At 52.8% G+C, this 15,471-nt stretch overlaps 1 long non-coding RNA gene across 1 annotated transcript; it reads right to left on the reverse strand.

Annotated features, from left to right (window-relative positions):
• Positions 1-5,880: 5,880 nt before the first annotated feature.
• LOC139998671 (uncharacterized) lies at positions 5,881-9,197 on the reverse strand. The gene is made up of 2 exons (XR_011803395.1): positions 7,381-9,197; positions 5,881-6,300 (listed from the first exon to the last, which is right to left on the reverse strand). It is a non-coding gene; the product is annotated as an uncharacterized lncRNA (long non-coding RNA).
• Between the last annotated feature and the right edge of the window lie 6,274 nt (positions 9,198-15,471).

A 15,471-nucleotide genomic window follows, 5' to 3' on the forward strand; every position in this document is an offset into this window, starting at 1 on the left:
AGTGCGTGCTATCTTCCATCTCCATCGCAGCATGCATCCCGGCGCGGTGCTCGTTCTGCAGAGATGTGGATGGATGCTGCAAATGCGGAGAAAATGGATTGAGCTGGAGATCAGTGCAGGATGTGTTTGGGGTGGAAAACCGGGGGGACTTGTCCTTGTCAGAAATTCCTTGATTCATCACAAAAGGACGGGTGCCACTGCCAGCATGGACTGAAAATTCGGCTTGAGCAGAGGTGGAGAAACAAGGGACTTCAGAGGAAGTGCAGAGGGGTCCCAGCTCCTCACCATGGCAGAGTAAGGAAACTCATTTAGAAAGGAAAAAATGGAAATATTTTGCTAATTAGCTGCTAACTTATTAATTAACAGCGTTTGGCCAAGGAACTCGCTGCCACTGGATGCTACCTGAAGCAGATCTGACCCAGCTAGGGCTGCAGTTTTGGCTCCCAGCAGTGTCAGCCTGTTCCTTTCATGGATGAACGATGATTTATCACAGGAGAAAGTTGGTTTCCAAATCCCACTCCGCTTAAGAGGAGGCATTTTGGGCGCTCACTGCTCCAGTGCTAGAAAGACAGCACCAATTTCCAGGCAGAATTTCACAGTCTCCTCTTCTCCACGTGGTGCCCACCAATGTCCTCCTTAAACGGCGCTGGGGTTTATCCTCCCTGCGCTGCGAGCAGCGGCTGGATTCTCGCTTAGCAGCTCTGAAATATTGCTGTGAAAATCAAGGCTATGAGCTGACTTATCAGGAGAGAAAAACACAGGGAGGACTGATGCCTGCGCGGCACAGCCCTTGAATAACAGAATTTCTCCTGCGAGGCAGGAGCCTGCAGCACTGACCAACTACAGGAGACTGTGGCATTACCAGGAAAGCACAACTGCTGTCCAAGCAAGGAAAAGCCACACGAGGGTCTTCCGAGAGCAGTCTGTGTTTTTTCCAGCCCTGAGCAAGGCGTCTGTGCTTAGGGCTCCATGCTGCTGAGCTCCCATCACACTCAAGCTGCATCCACAGGGGTTCACTTTCAGCGACTGCACGCTCAGCTCCTTCAGTCCAAGGATGATATCTGTTGCCTTGAGCAATACATAGGTGGGAAAGCCCAGGCAGTGAGCTCAGTAGAACCCCTTTTTGGGGCACAAACCCAGCAGGCTGCTCCTGATGCATCATTCCTCGCAGCGGCAGCTCTCGTGCTTTTTTTAGCCGGAGGAGGTCGCAGCGGAAAATTTTATGGTATGCTTGTATGCATACACACATAATGCAACAGAGATTTAAGAAAGCAGTATCACACAAAGCAAGAACAGTATGCATTATTCATCATCAAGGTAACACTAACAAGATGAGAACATTTAGTTGTTAAATGTTGGAAAACAGGGGGAAAAAAAAAGGCCATTGCCTTGTAAAGAGCTTGGTAACTGTGTCCTACAAACCCTTTTTGCACTCAGACCGAGATCCCACATGGTTGCATGATGCTAGTGAGACGAAGCCAAAGGAGGGTCTGAGCAGGCCTGGGGGACAGAAGGCTGTCCCATGGGAGGAGCCAGGAGCCTGGGGAGGAAGGGTGAGATTTGCACAGCTCTGGATGTGCCCAAGCCCATGTGAGAGGCTCCAAGGTCCCGTCCCAGAGCCCTGCCTAGGGGGTTCCTCCCCATGCCAACAATCAGCTCCTTGCCTCAGTTTCCGCACCACATGGTGCAGATAACCACGGAAGCATCTCGTGGGTGTTTCCTCCTTCAGCACAATATCAGCATGAGGAGTTTGCTGGAACCAGGCCAGAAGGCATTTTTGAGCCTGATGCCAGGTCACTGCTTTGCTTCTTCTGACACTGGGGTTTCCAGCCAGAGCATCCTTAGCCAGGGCCCTCAGTGTCCATGGGACCAGAGCAGTGTGACAAGCACAACACCACGGGGACTGCCAAGGCAGGGCTGTCAAGGTCTGTGGCTACACAACAGTCAACAAGACGTATGCCCTCAGGCAGCCCTCAAATATTAAATTCCCCAGTGTAGCGGAGTTCCCAGCTTTAATAATTATACTTATCCAGTGCAGCAAAGGCCCTTGAAATCTTTTGATGGAAAGTGCATAATTTAAGTGCAAGGTACTTGTATTGTTGTTAGTGGTTAGTGGTTAGATCTGTGCCAGGTCTGCTCTCCTTTAACATCTTCATTTGATCTGAAAGAGGGAGGGTAAAGAGCATGTTAATTAAATTTGCAGAGGATATGAAATGGGAAGGTGCTGCAAATCCTGGTGAGGACAAAGAGCTAAAAGATAATGCCCTGGGAAAGAAGGGTCAGGCATAGGAAGGAAATAGCCAAATGAAATTCATTCTGAACAAATGCAAAGTAATCCAGCTGGGGAAATATAATTTAACACCATGGAGACTGGGAGAGAGACATTTGGAAAGCAGTAATACTGAGAGCGGCCTAAGGGACAGCAAATTACATTGGGATTTGCGATACATGATGGTGGGCTGTGGAACAGGCTACAGGCAGCTCTCGGGCTCTGCGGAACAGGCAGACGGGGAGGTTTTCTGTTTTCCTGCGTGGGCTGTTGCTACATGTTACGCTACCATGGTATGTTGAGATGCTTTGGGGCCAAAAGGTCCTGTCACTTAAATTTGGGATGCTCGAGCTTGAGGCAACCCAGGGCCAGTTTGGGCTCACAGCAGAGCATAGGAAGCAGGAACGCTTGGAGTCCCCAGCATCCCCTTTCCTGCATCTCATGCTTGGACCAGGCTCTGCAGAACAGCAGTGCCTCCAGGCATGCCAGCTCCCAGCTGGGCACATCTCAGCATCCGCACCCCCGGAGCTCAGAGATGGTCCTAACCTGGGGCCAGCTGCTCCCAGGTAACCACCTGCAATGGGACCATAGCACTGTGCTGTGGTGGTGAATCCACCACGAGGGCTTGTTCCCTGTCTGTCTGGGACATGTTTAGACTCTGGTGCCACTTCTGTTGTTTTTTGTTTGTTTGTTTGTTTTCTCTGCCCATCCTGTTTGGCTCTGCTACCCCAATAGCACAATCCCCTGGTGTTGCATCTCCCATGGGTGCTGCCCTGCCTTTGCCACACATGGGACGTTCTCCACAGCCTCCTCCAGGTGGTGAGCATCAGGCACCCAGCGGGGGCTCCAGGATGTGTCCTGGGGTAGTGGGATCTCGAGGTCTCCCAGCTCCTCGTGTTCAGTGGTGCTGGCAGGGCTGGAGAGCTGCAGGTGTGATGGGGTCCATGCAGATGCTGCTCCTGTTGCTGGCACTGCCAGCCCCACAGGACCCCGCTTGCTCCCATCACGCCCAGGCAGCAGCGCAGAGCAGACAGCTCCATTTAAGACGCACAGCAAGTTTCCAAGAAATCATGCTGTCTTCAAAGCGAGCTTGGCATGAATATTTCAGTGCAGCTGCTTGGCCCCGGGTACCACACCGTGTCTCCAGGAGCACTCATTACAGGGGGATTTGTGTGCAGGGTCCCCGTCTCGGCTCAGCCCCGTGGCCGATGCCAGCCTGGGGGCACTGTGGCAGTGCCAGCAGCGCCGTGACCCCAATGCTTCCCGACCCAGGCTTTTGCCTTGGGGTGATGGGGCAACCCTAGGGGCCTTGCTCCATCTCTCCCCTGCACACAGCAGCACCCGGGAGCTCCTGCTTCCAGCCCCAGGGCCACGCACAGGCTGTCACGCTCATTCTGTAGACAAGTCCCCATGCCAAAGCCGCAGCTTGGCAGCTCGGCTGCATCCCTCTGCGTGCGGCTCCCGTTCATCACCCTTGGCTCGGTGCGTGGCTCCGTCTCCAGCCCCCGCTGCCGGGGGGGCCGCGCTGCTGCCAGCTCCTGCCCGCGCTACAAGAGGCAGCTCGGCAGCAGAGCCACACGTCTGCGGGGACGAGGGGACGTGGGAGCGCATGGAGGGGCAGGACCGCGGGGGACCCGTGCACCGTTCATTAGCCTTGCTCTGCCTGTCCTAATTGCCAGTTCAGGCTGAAACAATTGTGTTAGAGGCTGCTCTGCCTAATTATTATTGTTCTTCTAAAAATAATGGGGGAGGGAGAGGAGGGGAAGAGGGAAGAGGGAAGTGGGGGGCAGAGGAAAGGGGATTGCAGGAGGAGAACGGATGCGGCAGCTCGCAGACTAAGTGACTTGTTTAATGGCTGTGAGCTCCAAGGCTGGTAGGGAATAAACAGGTCTGAAATTGGTCAGCCCCCACCCCTCCTCCTGCCTCCCCCTCTCCCCGCTCGCTTGCACTGTGTTTATTTCCGAGTGATCAGAGGGAGAATAAAAGCCCATCTCGTGTAATAGAGGGAGAGGATTTAATCTGTGTGCCTGGGACTTCAGTAAACTGCAAGCATCGATCCAAGCCGGTGGGGAAAGAAAAGAAATTTACAGCCCAATAAAAGTATATTAAAAAACTTCCCCTGCCCTTTTGCCCAACGTGGGCGATGCCGCGGGGCTGCCGGGGGCGATGCCACCAGCCCCCAGGGGAGGAAGCCCACACGTGAGGCCAGAGGGGCTGCGGGGCCCCAGGGGACAGGGCTGGCCCCGGGGATGCTCAGGGCCAGGGGGCTGCGAAGCGGAGGGGCTGGCAGCCAGTCTGACACTTAAGGAATTAGCTCTGCATCATTTGGAGTTTTCTGCTCTACTAATTTTCGTCCGGCTCCTTATTTGTGTCTTTTATTTTTTTTCTCTTCTTCTTCTTTTTTTTTTTTTTTATTTTTCCCCCATGCTTTAAAGGGGAAGCATCCCGGATTGTGGGCACCTCATGGGACCGATGCTGCATCAACCGCCCCGAGCATGCTGGCAGCAGAGCATCCGCTTCCCTCCCCATGGGCTGTGCATCCTCTAGCAGCCTCCTCCCTCCCCATGGGCTGTGCATCGCCCTTCCTTCCCTGTGCAACACCCAGACCCTCCCGCAGGCACATCCCCACACCCCAAACCTGGGGAGACTGCCATTGCCAGGCTCAGCAAACCAATCCACCCAGCTCTGACTTTGCCCTTTGGTGTTTGCTTTGGACTAACATTTGAGGTCTCGGGTTGTGCTGGCCTGTCGGTTGATGAAAACGAAATTTCAGCTGTCTGTTGACTGAGGGTGCACTTTAGACTTTGGCAGGGGGAAGGAGGGAATGTTTGATCAGAGGTTTGCACTCACCGTTTGCGAGCGTTCGCTGCCGCTGCCCGAATCCCTGCTGCCCGTCCCTGCACACATCTGCGGGGTGGTTCCCAGTCCCCTCAGGGCCCAGCCACATCACTCCACACTGTCCAACCTTTATATTTTTACCTTCACAGAATCACAGAATCACAGAATCTCTAGGTTGGAAGAGACCTCTAGATCATCGAGTCCAACCTCTAACCTAACACTAACAGTCCCCACTAAACCATATCCCTAAGCTCTACATCCTACCATGAGAACAAGCTGAGGACACAGCGTTCCAACAGCCCCAATCATTTCCCACCCCTTACCCACCCACCAGATCCCGACACTGCTCGGCCTGTTAACCAGCCCAGCTAATGAAGGAAATCAATGAAATTTAAAACAAACAAGCAAACAAATGACTCCTAGGCAGAGGTGTTGTCCCACATGAGAAGTACCAGGAATTCCCTGTGGTTGGCTTGCAACACCCTGTTGATTCTGCATGGCTAGCCTCCAGCTACAGCTGCGATGGGCAGGTAGGTAAATAATCCCTGTTCTGCCTATCTTCCCGGGTACCCCAGCACTGCAGTCACAAGAAAAGCTGCTGTGGATCCTCATGGCAAACTTTCTTTGCTGTGAAAGTTGGGATCCCTGCATGCACAGACTGGGTCTCTTGTGCAGGCTGGACTGTGCTTCGCCATCCCATCATAGGATGCCAGCCCTCCTTAGGCAAATTTCTGCCCTGAAGGAAAGGGAATGGCAATTTCCCTGTATCAAGCTAAAGTTTTAGTGGTGCAAATGCTCTTTTATTAACCACTTAAGGCTTGTTTCCATATGCTCTGCCTGCCCGTAGCAGATCTCCACTGCTGCTGGAGCAGCAGTCAGCTGGCTCCAGGCTCCTTGCTGCCTCTGCGTGAGGGGCTCATAGCCTGTGTCCCCCTCTCTTTTCTGGGTTTGGAGAGCCAAGGAGGGCTGGAGAGATGCCTCCTCATCTGGCTGCATGTTCTGCTGGCATCTGGGCGTGATTGTCCCAGCAGAAGGTGTTGTGGGGGCAGCGCTAACAGGCAGGTCCTTGCTGATGGTGTCTGGGGACCGTCCTCACGCTCCTCCTCAGCCACGGCTTCACCAGGTCAAACTCTGCACCCTGAAGGTGCAGCAGCTGTGGGAGCATCAGGAAGCAAGGAAAGCATCATCCCCTGCTGGATAAATAGATGGTTTCTTGTAAGGAGACTAAATAGATAAGAGCTCTTTGGCCTTGAACAGTGATGACTAAAGAGGGATGTGATTAGAGTTTTGTAAAGCCATGAATAGCACAGGGAAAGTGATTAGTGAGTGATTATTCATGGCTTCTCATTATATAGGAACAAAATGAAACTATCCTGCCTGGCGTTTAAGACAAACAAAAGGAAGTACCTTCTTTTATGGCACATTACTGCACGGAGGAGCTCGCTGCCATAGGATGCCTCCAGGAAGGCATCCGTACACCCACGGAGGGCAGCTCCGCCCGCAGCTATTAAACACCAATCTGTTATAACCTGCAGTGTGGGAAGCCAGGGACAGCTGGAGAAATCACCCCAGTGTGCCCAATTTCTTCCATTCTTCCCTAATTACCCACTCCTGGCAGCAGAAACCTTTGCTCTGAGTTCGTGGGGCCATTCCTGTGCCCTTCGATGTGATTATCTCTGCGTGTGCAAGTCACAAAGCAGGCAACAGAAACCAAACGGAGGGTGCCGTGGCTATGAGCAGCTCTCGAGATGGCAGAAGTGACAGTAATCAAGATGTTAAGTGACAAATGCCTGAGTGTGCAAGTTGTCAGCTTGCGTGCAGAAGGTCAGCACGGGTGGAAGCGGCTGCTTGGCAGGGGACAGTGGCCCCGACACCCCCAGCTATCCAGAGGAGCTGGGTGCGGAGGAGCTTCCAGCAGGGGAAAGAAAAGGAGCTGCTGGGAATAATGGGTAGACAGAAAGTGTTCCTTCTTCGGTTGTTTGCTCTGGTGGCACTCAGCAAAGAGCCAAGGCTGGGGAGCTGGAGAGCCAGGAGCCAAGGAGCAGTGCATTTATAGCAGGAGCTGCAAGGGGTGCCCAGCACCACATACTTGATGGCCAAAGTAAAATGGCGTTGGAGATGAGGGCAGGTCTAAAAGGGGGATGAGAAGACAGCAAGGAAGGAACAGGGAGGAAGCTGAGGAGGCTGGAGTGGGTGGAAGCAGAGGTGCCTTCACCTTCAGCAGCCAAAGGGCTGGTCAAATAAAGGGGTCAAAAACAAAGGGTGTTTCTTACCCTTGTGTCCCAACCACACGTCTTAAGGAGTATAGGAGTCAAGCTTCCAGGACTATAAGCATCACCTGGGCTTTGCAGCAAGCTGTGGAAACTGCTCTGCAGATTGAGGTGCAACCAAAAGAGGGGCTCTGCATCCTGCAGGAAAGAAGTGGAATCTTCAGGTCCTTCTCCCAGTAACACTTATGTTGTGACAACAGAATCCATAGACACACTGGCCCAAAAGGGTGTGAAAATGGGTCAGAAGACTGCTTTTTGTTTGAAGCTGGCCTTGAGCATGCTGTGGTGCTTGTGCCCTCCAAGGGAGAACCGGCGAAGGGACACCTCTGAGACCTCTTAGTGGGTTTGACAACAACCTCCCTGCTGGTTTTGTGAGGGCTTTGCTTGGGGCTACTGATCATTGCAATGTTTTGACTCCAGAAACGTTGAAAGTAGAGCTTTGAGTTTCCTCAGTCTCCTTTAAAGGTTTAGCACTTTCAAAATTATTTTGCCTTTCCTGGTCATTTTTTGGCATAAAGAACTGCACAGGACATGTAGTGCTGGCCAGCTTTGTCGGTTCCTTGAGCTGAGGTGATTTTGCAAGGATTCAATCCAGCTTATTTCACTCAGGATTTGAAGAGACACTTGGCCCTTAGCTGTGTGTTTGAGACCTTTGATTTGACTGATGGATTGACTCGGGTAAATCTCTGACCTAGCTGGGTGCCCTCATTGATGCTCACCCTGCTGGGGTGCTAAGTGCCCATCAGAGGAGCAGGTCCTGACCTTCCCAGGGCAACCCAGCACAGCTCAGCCCACTGGGGCTGAAGGACCACAGAGTTGCTGATGTTTCACCAGCGGGATCAGGCACAAGGTCAGGGGGCTCACCAGGACCATGAAAACGATTGCAAGCCAGCATCAGCTATCCCTAAGAAACGGGTTCATCAAAGAGGAAGAAGAAACACGAGATTTGTTCTCCAAGAGCTGACATCACAGAGATTTAGTTCGCTTCAGAAAGTGATGCTTTAGCGAAGTGACACTGCAGATATTTAGATGCTTTCACGAAGTGATAGGCTTCCCTGCTCATTTAACCACCCAGCTTCATGTCCTTAACGGTGTCAGAGAAAACACTCTGGTAGGGCTACAAATTGAAATTTTTGTCTTGTGGGCTGGCTTTCGTAAAAGGAGCTGTGATCCCAGAGAGGTTAACTGATTAATTTGTCATGGAGAAATGGTGGGCTGGTAGAGCAGGCTGGAGAGAGACAAGGGAGCTGCCGGCACCGCGACTCGTGAGAGCAGTCGGAGGTGGGATGACACCGGGCATTCACACACACCACCTCCACGCACACCTGGCTTGGTGCAGCCTCCGAGATGCCAGAGGGGCTTTAAATGGATGAACCTCCGATACTGAGGTTACGAAGCATACAAATGAGATGAAGGATGCTTGATGCAAGGCTAAGTAATAGGGAAAAGGATCTTCAGCGGAGCGTGTTCAGCTCAGCAGAAATCCCGGAGATGAGCCCATCACAGAGCCGGTGGCCCAGGAGGATCCAGGCAGATCACCCCTGAGGAGCCGTGCAGGACACAGGAGCCCCAAGGACAGGCAAGGACAAACACCAGCCTCACCTGGCAGCAAAGCCAATGGTTTAACATGTAACACCAGCTCCCGACAGCACAGAAATCACTGCAGCAATTAATAGCCCCGGTGCCTGGCAGCACACGCTGGAGATGATAAGTGTCGCTCAACAGGAAGGGTTCAGCAATCGATGCCCAAGCCAGCCTCATTCACTTCTTATTTGAAATAATCTGACAAATAATCCAGATAATGAGTAATAACAAAAGAATTGCTTTCATCCTGGAGAAGCCAATCATAGACTGGCACGGGGCAGAGCACAGCAACTCTCTGCAGGGGCTCTGCAACAGCCTTTGGGAGAAAAGGGGCTGCCACAGCCAGCAAGACTGGGGAATTTCAGGGAGCAGGAGCGAATCAGCTGCCCTGACCTCTGGCCACAACACAGTGGCTTATAACCCTGCTCCGGCCCTGCATACACTTGCAGAAAAATAACACAATCAGAGATGCCACAGCTCGAGACAGGATTCATCCCAGTTGCAGACCGCTGTCTGCTCCAGGATCTGTGTCCCTCAGGGATGCTCTCCTGTCATTTAAAACCTGCTCGTGACCTGCTGCTTAACCTGCAAAATTTGACAGTGGTAATAAGGATGCAAATAAATTTGGCAGTGTGTACAGGCTTTGGTGTTCACATGCACTTTGAATTTGAGTTCCTGCAGGTGTAGGCCAGGGTCCAAGGAAGACCTCTTGGACATTTCCCTGCAACACTCCCCCAGAGAATAAAAGGAGGTGGTGGTGGAGATGAAGCTCTCCTAAAACTACAGCAGCAGGGCTGCAAGAACCCCGGCATTGGCCACAGCTCTGGAAGAGCATCCCCAGCAACATGCTTCCCCTGGGCTCTCCAAAGAGCAGAAGCAACATCCCACTGATGGAAGAAGTAGGCAGTGGGGGGTTTAGAGCATCCCCTTCCCTCCCAGCCACCTCCGTCCCCATCAGACCCTGCAGCATCACGGAGCTTCATGGAGCGTCCTGCTCCTGCACAGAGCAGCAAAGCCCCTGAATGTGTCTGAGGCCATAGGGCAGATGCTGGACAAGGTTTTTTGGTCTGCAATAGGCACATCCAGCAATCGGTGCACAGGAGCCCAGCCCCTGCCTGGAGAGTGCAGGCAGTGTGTACCTAGCTCAGGGATGCTCCACGGTTCAGCGCTTTTGGAGACATCCCTAACAGTATTGCTGCAATTATCCTGCTGTTTAGGTGTCCCCGAGGAACGGAGAGCCTCTCATTATATGGAGGACTGAGAGTTTGGATGTGCAGGGGATGTCAAAGAGGATTTTGAATGCAGAGCCCTAGGAATAGATAGCCACCTGTCCATCCCCCTATCCATCCCGCTTCCCGCTGCCGCTAATGAAGGCAGCAGTAACGAACCAGTCCGAGCCAGTAGAAAGGAGAGGAGAATGCACTAAGCTCATGAGGGGTTAACCCGCTCTCAAGCATGGTTCAGTGAAATTGTCAAAAAATCCCTTCTGACAAATTGCCTGAGAAGAGAGAGAAAAATATAAAGAGCCGAGCGCATGGTAATGATTTCTGAAAAGTTCCCCAGCACCAAAACGGCAAAAAACCATTAGCAAAGCAAATTGTATTTTGTGCGCATAATTCACACCAGAACACAGGATCCAGGCAGCCTCGCTTTCTATTATTAACGGGACAGCATGCCAAGTCATCTAGAAAGCTCTCCCCGCGTCGCGGTGACGCAGGCTGGGGATCGGCCCCGCTCCCCGCTCCCGAATCCGGTGCCTGTCCCTGCTCTGCGTCCCCACAAAGCACGGGGAGGGAGATGCTGGGGGATTTGCCATGGGAACCTCAGCTCCCATCAAAGCGCTTTGGTGCTTCCCCAAGCTGCCGTGCCCTCTGCGGAGGCTTCCCTGTGCAGACTGGCTTTCATCAGCCTGGGGAGTGGCCCTTCAAAGCAGGACAGTGGCTTTGACAAATCTCATTTTCCTTCTCTTTTTCGGTCGTGGGACGAGTCGTCTGCTCCTTGCCCACGCTGCTGGGGAGCCCGGGGCTTGCTCTTTGCTTGTCCCGAGCCTCTCTGGTGCCTCCCAGCCAGCCAAGCCGGCCCGCACTGCTCCACCCTGGCGACCGAGACTCCTTTTCCATCACTCCCTGGGTGACTAAGTGCCCTGCTGAGCAGCGACCAGACAGATCAACTCCAGATGCTTACGGACAAGCATCACCCAGCGAGCAGGGAGGCTGGGCTCTGACACATTCCTGGCATGCCCAACGTCCCCAGGAAAAACAATATTTGGATGAGGCTGGTGCACGCTGCTCACAGGGAGCTTGCTTTTAGGATGCTGGTTGAAAATATCACCTGGGCTTGTGCAAGAGGCTCTGGGGGATGCTCTGTTCACTGCTGCTTGCTGTGCACGTGGCCGGGTCTGCTTTGGTGCACAGGGCAGAGCACTCAGCACTGCTGCCGTGCAGTTGTATGGAAACCCCTGCTCCTCTGGCAGCAGCACAGCATGCAAATCCTGCTTTTGCAGCAAAGTTCAGCAACAAACCAACCCCCCAGCACCCCAAGTTCATGGCACAGCTATAGCCTGGCACTGCCCAGAAAAAGCCTCCAGGCTGCAGGCCAGAGCGGGAAGTCCCTCCCCAAGCCTGTCCTGGGGCCAGTTCTGCTCCTGCTCTCCCAGTCCCATTAGTGGTGCCCCAACGTGCTGGGGCAGCACAGGACGGAGTGACGCCGTGCCACCCCATGGCGCCAGGATGCCAGCCCCAAGGGTTGGGCAGCTGTGCCCTCCTCAGGTTTGATGATCTTCAAGTTCTTTTCCACTCTAGGTGATTCTCTGATTCTACACACCAAGCTCACCATCACTGGGCAGGATGGAGGTCAGGGCAGTGAGAGCAGGGATGGACAAAATGAAGTGGTTTGTCCTGGATGGACAAAATGAAATGGTTTGTCCTGTACGAAGAAAACGAAGTGGTAGGACTTGGTGCAGAGAGCGTGCAAGGGTGGGATGTCAGCTACATGCTCACCTGCCAGTCTTGTACTGCTGGTTTTCTCCTGGTTCATAATTTCATAAATCCCCTCTCTAGCTAGGTCTTTGCCAAACTTCATTCTCTTCCCCTCCACCCAGAGCTCTTGAGAAAGCCCCTACTCTGGATCCCAACAGCTTTGGAGGCATCAACCCATGGGTGAACACAGGTCCTGGGGCAGGCAGCAGGGCCTTTCTCTGCCAGCCCTCCACAGTCCAGATGTGCACAGATGTTGGGGGTGCAGCTGGGGTGCACAAGCTGGGATGGGGTCCCCCTGCCTGCCGACAGCTCAGGGGCTCGTGGGGAGGGTCCTGGGGACAAGTGGGAAGGTGGGAGCTGCGCCTGCCACCTCCCTGGTCACGCACTACCCAAACCTCAGCCATCCCTGCTCCTTCTGAGGCTGGGAACAGCTTCAGCACAGAGCAGCCAGGCAGGATTTTGGTTGGGGAAGGGCTCTGTAATTCATTAGCTATGCCCCAGGACAGGCAAGATCTTAATAAACACCTTCTTTGAGTCCTGTAGATAGAAGTTACATGAAAATTACCTACTTTAAAAGAACATTAGCATTTCAAAGTCAAACATTAGGAGACAGTGGAATACAATGCTTGCACACACTGGCAGGTTTGTGCTTTGCCTCCTTATATATACTGCAATGTTTTTCATCTCGCTATTGCATGTTGTTGTGTTGTTCCCGACGGGATGGGCCACGGGGCTGGGTACAGGACCTCCCGAACCACTGCTGGATCTGGAAGAGCGAGTGACTAACTGCAGGTCGTGCTGCTGTTTATTATGTGGCGTCAAAAGAGCAGTGGAGCAGGCTCCTCCAGCAGGTCAGGCAGCAGCAGAGGACAAACCAAGGTTGTGTTCCTGGGGCTGGATGATCAAAAAAACATTTCTCTGGCCAAGCATAAACCCATGCTGCACTCACGTCCCAAGCAGTCCTTGCAGCCTTGGAGTTTTCATCTCCAAAGCACTTGGCAGAAGTAGAAGTGGTGCAGAGGAGAAGGATGGAAGAGATCAGGGACGTGAAATGGCATTTGTTAGGAAGAAGCTGAACAGATGAGGTCTAAAAATGAGATGGAAGAGGGATTGGGAATGAGTTTTCAATATTATTAAACATGGAGGAAGAACTAGAGATGTCAAAAACAATAATGGAGCAGCAGGACTGACACATGCAAAAAGAGAGACAAGAGAGCCCATAAAGTGGTTATATAAACCACCAGCACAAAGTTCCATCGAGGAATCACAAACCAAGGTACAGATACAATCTCTGGCTTGGGAAGCCCTTTACCTGCAGCTTGCTTGTTGCTGCTGGAGGCTGCAATCGGGGCAGCCAGAGCTGTTGGCTTGCCCTGTTCACAAACCCTTCCTCAGCACTTTCCAGCAGGCTGTGCCAAAGCCAAGACACAAGATGCTCCCCGGTGCTATTCTCGTCTTCCCACGAGCGTGCTTCCCAAGGAAAGATGTGGGTGTAGATAGGAGCGTGCCCTAACCCTAACACGGGCAGGGCGTGGTACCTTAGATAGCAGAAAACAAAGCCAGGAATATCTCTGATCAACACAGCTGGAAGCTTAGAAAAACACAAGTAAGGCAAAGGCAATGGGCAAGCCCTCCTGGCCTTGGTCTTGGGGAAGGAGATGGCCAGAAACTGGTGGTGAGAAGACACAGAAATGCAAATCCACACCCCACTGAGGAAGCCAGCTTCGTCTGCAGGTTACCACATGGTTTATGTCGGCCTTCTGTAGTCTTGGAGAGGTTGTGCCAGTAACACCACCTTGCTCCACCCAGAGTAAGGCCATTTTACATTTGTAATTAAAGAGAAGACAGTCTTCACAGCACAACAGCATTCACAATGCAGCAAACCCCTTTTTGTGCAGAGATCCCCATTTGCAGGTGACCCGAAGTTTCTTTGCAACCCAGCACCGAAACCAAGGCAGGCAAAGTGTGATTCATCTCCCGATAGGCTAATTGCTTCTTGTTTTTCAAGATAATTCTCCAAGTGTTTGAATACGGCTATTTTTTCCTGTTCATCTACTACAGATATGAAGATCATGTTGTTGTCATATACGAGTTCTCATCTCTTATCTCTGCTCTTTTATCTTTTCTACTCGTTTAACTGTGTCTAAGATTTTGTATTTTTTTTTTAATTTTTTTTTTCTTTTGTAGAGCCTTGTCTGCTCCAGAGAGCCTGGTTCCTCTGCACAATGCCCTCGAGCACTCTTGGCTCGTGGCAGGGTCTCAGCAGCCTCTCCAAGGTGCGATCTCTCTGGCATGCTGTGTTGCCCACCTGGAGCATGCTCTGAGCACTCCAGTACCTTTCTTTCTTTACAAACTGGGTGATATTCTCAGTTCTTCCCTCCAGGACTCTTCCGAAGCTGTTTGCTCTCCAGGCTCTGGTAGGCTGAGGTTTGCCGTGAGCAGCACTCCTGGACCCATGCACGGTGCGTGGTGCTGGGGCACGGACCTCTCGCAGCAGCTGGAGGTCCCAGCAGCCGGGAAATGATATTTGGAGAGGGACAGGGGCTCAGCTCAAGGTACCTGCAGGGCCAAGATGCTGGAGCAGCACCCCAGCCCCACAACATCCAGCTAAGCCCACATCCATGCACATCAAAGCCTCTGGCTGCAATCTGTGCTCACAGTTTCCCTGCTCCTGCTTTCTTCTCCTGCTGTCCAGGGGTTGGAAGGGGGTTGCCACGGAGCTGTTCCCCATCCCATCAAGATGCTCATGAGCCATGCACGGTGACAGGCTGCAGAGCCCCCAGGAGGGCAGCCCAGCTCTCGGGGGGCTGGCTCCCCATGTCAGGTTGGATCTCTCCATGAGGAGCCAGCAGGCAGCTATCGGTGCAGGGGATCGCTCCCTGCGCTGTGACACTAACACAGAAACCAGGCAGGTTTCCCTGGGCTCACTGCTTCAGCAGAGCTGGGGGCCAGAGGTGGAGCAGGGAACAAATCTGAGGATGCTTTGGGGTTGTTTTTTCCCCCCTCCTTCAAATTAAAAAAATATCCTGTGCATCCATCTCATCAGCCAAGGGAGGCATTTTCCAGCCGCCATAACAGATTTAGAGCGAGGAACCAGAAGATAAAATAATTTACTAATTGGAAGTGGCACCAAACATTTTGCCTCTTGCCCCTTCTGTGATCTCTGTGGCAAGTGGCTGGCGGCTGGCCAGGAGAAGGAGCAAAGGGACAGCGAGACCGGAGAGGTGGCCGGGGTGCGACGCCAGGAGACCCACCCGATCGCTTCCCCAGCACCCTGTCGCCTTCAATTAATGCGAGAGATGCCCATCAAAGGCAGAGCTGGGTGCAAGGCTGAGGAAGAGTGACAGCAGTGGTGCAGAGGAATTTCACACAACAGCCCAGGCATTTTCTAGCTCAGAGTCGTTTTCCCTTTTTTTTTTCAGACGGCTTTGCACTTGGCAGACCTCAGCAGCCTGGCGCATGGGGAGAGCGCGGCTTTCTGCGCTGCCAGGAGAAGCCAGAAGTCTTCATTCACTCATGCGGCTGCTCCACA

This window comes from Anas platyrhynchos, chromosome 14 (assembly GCF_047663525.1).
Source record: "Anas platyrhynchos isolate ZD024472 breed Pekin duck chromosome 14, IASCAAS_PekinDuck_T2T, whole genome shotgun sequence".
Lineage (NCBI taxonomy): Eukaryota > Metazoa > Chordata > Aves > Anseriformes > Anatidae > Anas > Anas platyrhynchos.